This window comes from Asterias amurensis, chromosome 10, assembly GCF_032118995.1.
Source record: "Asterias amurensis chromosome 10, ASM3211899v1".
NCBI lineage: Eukaryota > Metazoa > Echinodermata > Asteroidea > Forcipulatida > Asteriidae > Asterias > Asterias amurensis.
This window is the reverse complement of record NC_092657.1, coordinates 18,052,987-18,059,305: the sequence shown is the minus strand read 5'-3', so window position 1 is coordinate 18,059,305 and position 6,319 is coordinate 18,052,987. Positions and strand designations below refer to the sequence as shown.

General features: G+C 35.3%; 1 pseudogene; it reads left to right on the top strand.

Annotated features, from left to right (window-relative positions):
• The window catches only part of LOC139942761 (uncharacterized), a 65,869-nt pseudogene that overhangs the window by 37,714 nt on the left and 21,836 nt on the right, over window positions 1-6,319 (top strand).

Below are 6,319 nucleotides of genomic sequence, written 5' to 3'. Positions count from 1 at the left end.
ATTATTTCGTTATATATCAATTATTATTTCGTTGTATAGATATATATTTGATTCTATATATATTTTATTTCGTTCAATATAGTTTGGTTACGTTCTATATATTTTTCTTTTCGTTAGAAAGGAAACTTTTCGGTCAATCCGGTATATTTGTTATTATTAAATACTCTTTTTGTATATGGTATGTATTATTGCAAAGCTGAACTCTTCCTCTTTAAAACGATACCACAATTGCAATGATTACATGTTGCTGGACTTGACCACGTTAATGAGAATGAGACAAAGTCACAAATCAAATGTGCCAAAATTAGCAATATTTTTGTGTTACTGTATGAATTGACACTGTAATTCAAACAAGCAAGACAACTTACTGATCTTAATCCACTTGATTGAGACTAGAAATTGGGTATAGAGCAAGACAACTTACTGATCTTAATACACTTTATTGATACAAAAAGTTCAGTAACGAGTGGATGATCCGAAGGCGTTGATGACAGCATGGCACCTTCTTCTCATGCTGCACACAAGTCTTGTGATGCGCTGATGATGAGGAATTGGCGTTCCATTCTTCATTAAGGAACCTGGTTAGGTCAGCCACAGTTGATGTGTTGGTGGTTCTGGCGCGGACAGCGAGGCCAAACTGGTCCCACAGATGTTCCATAGGATCCAGGTCTGGACTGTAAGCGGGCCAATCCATCCGGTGCACCCCAACATTTTTCAGGTAGTCAATCACCAGTCGGGCTCGAGGGGGGCGAGCGTTGTCATCTTGAAAGATGGCGTTTGGTCCAAAGTCTGCAAGTATGGGACTGCATCCGGCTGTAGAATATCTTCTTGCAAATACCCATCAAACAAGGTGTTTTTCATGAGATGAGGGTAAATCGTGTCCGATGAGCTCACTGGTGAAAATCACTGTGTAATAGTTCTGAAAAGCTTGATCGGTTTGATTAATGACCATTACCTATTGACCATTCACAGACAACGGTAATTTTGGCACATTTGATTTGTGACTTTGCCTCATTGTTATTCATGTAGACAAGTCCAGCAACATGTAATCATTGCAAATGTGGCATCATTTTAAAGAGGAACAGTTCAGCTTTGCATTGATATAAACCATATACAAAGAGAGTATTTTCAGTTCAGGTAAATAATTGACATAGTTGCTCACGGTCAAAAAATGAATTGTTTTTATACTTTGTTGGTGGAAGGGCCTTGGGATGCAAGTAAACAAAATTGCATTTTCAATTCTATATATAGCCCGTTGCCATGGTTACGGCTCATTTTGTTTTTTGGCCATTTTAGGCCGATTTTGGGGTCTGAAAAACTGTTTTTTAGCTCATATTTACAACTCCACCCCACCTAAATGCAAAATTATTTCAAAAAACCTTTTATATCACTACAAAGTATCATCCTTGGCCTTCCTTGAGAACATTTTTTATTGCTTTAAGTATCACCCTTGTGCTATTTTTGCATCATGCATTACAGTATGTTTTTAGAACTTGCAAATGCGACATTTTTACCCTATTTTTGGACCCCAAAATGTCAACTTGCCAGGGGTCTCAGAAAATTTTCCTTTCGGCTGTGATTAGGGCCAACATTGGTCTTTCCATATCTGGTGTCAAAAACTTGGGCAATTGTATCCTGTTGTGACAGTACTCCCACAAAACTATACTTTTTTCCCCAAAACGTAAAAAAAACGCCTTTTTAAGGGTCTTTTCACATAATATCGATAACGTGTCCACGGTAAAAAAAAAGGGATATTTTTCTTATACTTTGTGGATGGTAGGGACTTGGGGTCGAAATAAACAACATTTACATTTCAAATCATAATATAACACGTTGCCATGGTAACAGTTCATTTGTGTTTAGGCCACTTTAGGCCGATTTTGGGGTATGAAAAACTGTTTTTTTTTTTTTTAATATTTACAACTCCACCCCACCAAAAAACAAAAATATTTCATAAAACCTTTTACATTACTACAAAGTATTATCCTTGGCTTTACTTGAGACAAAAAAATATTGCTATAAATTTCACCCTTGTGCTATTTGTAGAACGTGCATTAGAGTATGGTTTTAGAACTTGCAAAATCAACATTTTTACCATATTTTTTGCCTTCAAAATTTCATTTTTTCAGGGGTCTCAGAATATTTTCCTTTCGGTTTTGATCAGGGCCAAAATTGTTCTTTTTATTTCTGGTAAGTAAAACTTGGGCAAGTGTATCCTAATGTTACCAGTACTGTCTCAAAAATAGACTTTTTTTCCCCAAGCAGAAACATGCATTTTGAATTGTTTTTTCTTCATATTGAATTTCTAACATTAAAAAGTAATAATTCTATCAATCTGGCAGCTTTTCCTAAGCACTAGTGGATTACCCAACATTGATCAGGAACTGTTGATGACCTTAATTTTAGAATTTGCCTGGCCCAGCCCCAATCATATTTCTTGACATTGCATTAAACAATGTTTTGTGAACAGCGCCTCTTTTTTTGAAAGTGTTCCCTTTCTGTTGTTATTGGTATTTTCATGTCTTCTGGGTAGAAACACTGTGTTTATTGTATCCTGTTGTGACTGATCATGCCTTAAGTATAGTAATTTTTCCAAAAACAATGCATGCTTGTTAAAAATCTGGCACTGCTTCCATGCCCTTTGAGTAATGAATACAAAGTTTTTATTTAAACATAATGGTATCCAACCAAACCATAACCAATGCTTTGCCACTGAGAGTTCTTGATTTGGCTACTTTACCTATTGTAAAGGTATGATTCCCATTGCAAGTAGAGTGCGATGAGCATTCTTTACAAGTTGTCTTCAATACAGGGCCTACTCTCCTTGGTCCCTGCCTGCTACCAAATGTAAAACTTTTCATAGAGATAGATATCATAAACAATGTAGTTTCTGTGCTTGAGGCAGATGGTTTGGAGCATCCAATCATGTCCAACACAAATGTGGGAAATTAAAAGGCCCACTTAAAAGTATTGGAAAAGTTTGCCAAGGTCTTATTGAAAACAATGATACTAACGATTTGCAAGATGAGCGTAAGAGATCATTTAAAAGGAACACGTTGCCTAGGATCGGTCAAGTTGGTCTTTGAAATGCGTTTGTAACCGTTTGTTATAAAATGCATGGTTAGAAAGATGTTTTTGAGTGATACTTGTGTGGATCATTATATTCTACTTTTAAAATATCTTTCTAATCATATGCATTTTGTAATGCACGTTTACAAACGCTTTTCAAAGACCAACTCGACCGATCCAAGGCAACGTGTTCCTTTAATGAAACAACATTGAAAGAAGTTGTAAATACTTGCACCTGCTCAACATAAATAAGTAAGATGCATTTGCAGTGACAAAAGTTTCTTCAGGCTAGTTTGATTATTTTTTCCATTCACTATCTTACTAATTCATAATTATTATATATGTCTCTGAGAACGATCAACACAAAACATTGTCAAACGTTACCTGCTGAATTGTTTATCACGTTAAATAAACCAACTCTTTTATTGTTTGCAACTGTACAATTGAAAGGAACCCCACCGTGGATGGGGGAACTGCTTACAGAAGGCCAAAGCAGGTGAATGGCCATTTAGATACTTTGGATACAGTACTTGCTCACTTTTAGAGCCTCTTTGTTCTGATAGGGATGAAAATGTTTAGTTTGGTAGCGGGCAGGAGACCAAGAAGACTGTTATAAGGCCATGTATAGACAAGAATAGTAAAGAATGCTCATCGCACTACTTCTCTTCTTGCAATGTGAATCATACCTGTACAACTAGGTAAAGTAGTCATGACAAAACAAGAACTCTCAGTGGCAAAGCATGGTTATAAACTTTTTATTTGTTACTTAAAGAGCATGGAAACAGTGCCATATTTTTTTAACAAGCATGCTCGTTTTTGTTTTTTATCAATTCAAACAAAGGGATAACTTCAAAATGCATTTTTATTGTTTTTGGAAAAAATAGTTACCATGTTTGAGGCAGAAGTGTCACAACAGGATACAATAAACCAAAGTGTTTCTCCCCAGCAGACATGCAAACCATAATGATAGCCCAATCACAACCAAAAGGGAAACATTCTGAGAACCAATAAAACATTAAGACAGTACAAACTTTCTTGATGTGCAAGGGGAATTAAAAAATGTGACTTTCAAAAAAGAGGCGCTGTTCACAAAACTTTGTTTTGTTTATGCAATGTCAAGAAATATGATTGGGCCGGGGCGGGGCAAATTCTAAGATTTAGGTCATCAACAAGTCCTGATCAATGTTTGGTAATGCACTAAGCCTACAGAGTGCTTATGAAAAGCTGCCAGATTGATGGAATTATTACTAACTTCTTAATGTTATAAATTCAAAATGAAGCAAATATTTCAAAATGCATTTCTCTATGTTTTCAGGGGAAAAGGGTCTTTTTTTGAGACAGTTCTGTTACATCAGGATACAATTGCCCAAGTTTTTCTTACCAGAAATAAAAAGACAAATTTTGGCCCTGATCAAAACCGAAAGGAAAATATTCTGAGACCCCTGAAAAAATGAAATTTTGAGGGCAAAAAATATGGTAAAAATGTTGATTTTGCAAGTACTAAAAACAAACTCTAATGCACGTTCTTAAAATAGCACAAGGGTGAAATTTATAGCAATATTTTTTTGTCTCAAGTAAAGCCAAGGATTATTATTTGTAGTGATGGAAAAGGTTTTATGAAACATTTTTGTTTTTTGGTGGGGTGGAGTTGTAAATATTAACTAAAAAAAACAGTTTTTCAGACACCCAAATCGGCCTAAAGTGGCCTAAACACAAATGAACTGTTACCATGGCAACGTGTTATATTATGATTTGAAATGTAAATATTGTTTATTTGGACCCCAAGTCCCTACCATCCACAAAGTATAAGAAAACTAATTTTTTTTTTTTACCGTGGACACGTATGTCGATATTATGTGAAAAAACCCTTAAAAAGGCATTTTTCACGTTTTGGGGAAAAAAGTCTAGTTTTGAGGCAGTACTGTCACAACAGGATAAAATTGCCCAAGTTTTTGACACCAGATATGGAAAGACCAATGTTAGCCCTAATCACAGCCGAAAGGAAAATTTTCTGAGACCCCTGGCAAGTTGACATTTTGGGGTCCAAAAATAGGGTAAAAATGTTGATTTTGCAAGTTCTAAAAACATACTGTAATGCATGATGCAAAAATAGCACAAGGGTGATATTTAAAGCAATACAATTTTTTCTCAAGGAAGGCCAAGGATGATACTTTGTAGTGATATAAAAGGTTTTTTGAAATAATGTTGCATTTTGGTGGGGTGGAGGTGTAAATATGAGCTAAAAACCAGTTTTTCAGACCCCAAAATCGGCCTAAAATGGCCAAAAAACAAAATGAGCCGTAACCATGGCAACGGGCTATATATGGAATTGAAAATGCAATTTTGTTTACTTGCACCCCAAGGCCCTTCCACCCACAAGTATAAAAAAAAATCATTTTTTGACCGTAAACAAATATGTCAATTATTTACCTGAACTGACTCTTAAATAATAACAAATATACTGGATTGAAAAAAGTTTCCTTACTTCTTGTGAGTAGTTTATATATGTTGGTTCCATTCTATATATATTGGTTCCATTCTATATATATTGGTTCCATTCTATATATATTGGTTCCATTCTATATATATTGGTTCCATTCTATATATATTGGTTCCATTCTATATATATTGGTTCCATTCTATATATATTGGTTCCATTCTATATATATTGGTTCCATTCTATATATATTGGTTCCATTCTATATATATTGGTTCCATTCTATATATATTGGTTCCATTCTATATATATTGGTTCCATTCTATATATATTGGTTCCATTCTATATATATTGGTTCCATTCTATATATATTGGTTCCATTCTATATATATTGGTTTCGTAGTAAAGTCATAAACGGCGCCCCATAGACTTATGATTATTTGATTTGGTTGGTTTCTTGAGTTCATGACAGTATTTTAAGAGTCCATTGTCATGTGACAAACTACTCAAGGATAAAAATCCTTGTATTTGGTTGGTGGTTTGATGTTTGGTCTAGCACGAGTGGATTTTACTGAACTCGTAACCACCACACTCTGCACCTACGATCACGATTTTCCGCTTAATGTGCGAGCGCGGATTATAATGTGCGAGCTTGGAAGCACACAAACAAAATAAATCCCTGCTAAGCAGTGTATATCGCTTGAAGTAAGCGCATAATGCACTGCTTCTGCTAAGCACTGAATCTTTGCTTCCAGAGCAGAGAATGACATGGGCCCATTCGCACAAGATTTGTCATTAAGCAAGTTCCCATCA